This window comes from Ursus arctos, unplaced genomic scaffold, assembly GCF_023065955.2.
Source record: "Ursus arctos isolate Adak ecotype North America unplaced genomic scaffold, UrsArc2.0 scaffold_22, whole genome shotgun sequence".
Taxonomy (NCBI): Eukaryota; Metazoa; Chordata; class Mammalia; order Carnivora; family Ursidae; genus Ursus; species Ursus arctos.
Window position 1 is genome coordinate 53,179,778 of NW_026622897.1, and position 1,787 is coordinate 53,181,564.

At 45.2% G+C, this 1,787-nt stretch overlaps 1 pseudogene; it reads left to right on the top strand.

Annotated features, from left to right (window-relative positions):
• On the top strand, nucleotides 1–942 carry LOC113269460 (olfactory receptor 2AT4-like; annotated as a pseudogene).
• The last annotated feature ends 845 nt before the right edge of the window (nucleotides 943–1,787 follow it).

The following is a 1,787-nucleotide window of genomic DNA, read 5'->3' on the forward strand; positions in this document are numbered from 1 at the left end:
ATGGATGCCACAGCCTGTAATGGATCAAAAGACTTCCCGTCGATCTTCTACTGGGTGGGCATCCCCTCTCTACAGCAGTTCCTCTTCCTTCCCATCTTTTTCATCTTCTTGTTCTACGTCCTCATCCTACCAGCTCATTTTGGTGGCTGTGGTAAGAGAACCTGGACTTCACAAACCCATGTACTTCTTCCTGATCAATCTCTCAGCCCTGGACATCCTCTTCACCATGACTGTCCCCAAGATGCTGTCCCTCCTCTGGCTTGGGGACCAATTCTTCAGCTTCCCTGCCTGCTTCCTTCAGATGTACCTCTTCCACAGCTTCTCCTGCTCAGAAGCCTTCATCCTGGTGGTCATGGCCTATGACCGCTATGTGGCTATCTGCTGCCCCCTGCGCTACCCTGCCCTCATGACCCCACACACTAATGCCGCCATCCTGGCAGCCTGTGCCTGGCTCACTGCCCTCCTCCTGCCCATCCCCGCAGTGGTGCAGACTTCCCACTTGGCTTTTGACAACACTGCTCACATCTATCACTGCTTCTGTGACCACTTGGCTGTGGTCCAGGCCTCCTGCTCTGACACCACGCCCCAGACCTTCATGGGCTTCTGCATCGCCATGGTGCCTTCATCCTGCCCCTTCTCCTGGTACTTCTCTCCTATGCCCACATCCTGGCCTCAGTGCTTCACATCAGCTCCCGAGAAGGAAGCTCAAGAGCCTTCTGCACCTGCAGCTCCCACCTCCTGGTGGTTGGTACCTACTACTCATCCATTGCCACCGCCTATGGAGCCTACAAGGCCGACCTGCCCCTCGACGTCCACGTCATGGGCAACGTGGTCTATGCTATCCTCACCCCTCTCATCTACACGCTGAGGAACAAGAATGTCAAAGCAGCCATCACTAGAATGGCATGTTCCCGGGACCCAGGGCATTCTAGGGACCCTTGATCCTTATAGAAGCTAATTCTGCTTCCAGGATACCAGTGTGCTAAAAAGAGAGACTGTCATCAAAAAAGTTTCTTGAAGGGAAGAATGAGTTAGAGTAGGGCCCAAAATATACCATTGAGACTTCCATTTCCATTAATGATAGACTAAGTTATAAAATCCACCCTTCTGTGGAAAGAAAAAGTCAGATAAAATAGAAAAATTATCCGCTTTAAAGTGTGAAAATTAGTGCCTTCTTAGCTCAGTGGGTAGTGTGTCAGTCTCATAAAAGTATCAACTAGATTTTTTAATATAAGGCTAAAATAGTAATAAAGATGAGAACACAGAAAGGTTAGTTATTAAGACAGGAATAGACATGTAGATCAGTGGAACAGAAGAGAGAGCCCAGAATCAGACCCTTAAATATATGAAAAATTGATACATGAAGGAAATGACATTGCAGATCAGTGTGAAGATGGACATAGAAAAAATGGTATTAGTACTATCAGGTATCCGTATGTCAAACAATGAAATCTGTCTCTAAGCTCAAGCAAACACAAAAGCAATCTCATTAAATACCTAAATATGAAAGACAAAACTATAAAACTATATGAGACTATAGTCCACATCTTGGGATGGAAAGATATTTCTTAAGTAAGATTTTTTAAAGGCTCTAAGCCTAGGGGAAAAAAGGATAAATTTGACTGCTTTAAAATGTAGAACTTCTGTTCATCAAAAGACACCAGAAAGAGAGTGGAATGCCAACCTACAGAACAGAAAGTTATTTGCAATGCATATAACCAACTAAAGGACTCGGGATTCATCCAGAATGTAGAAAGAATTACTTCAGGTCAATTTTTTTAAACAGT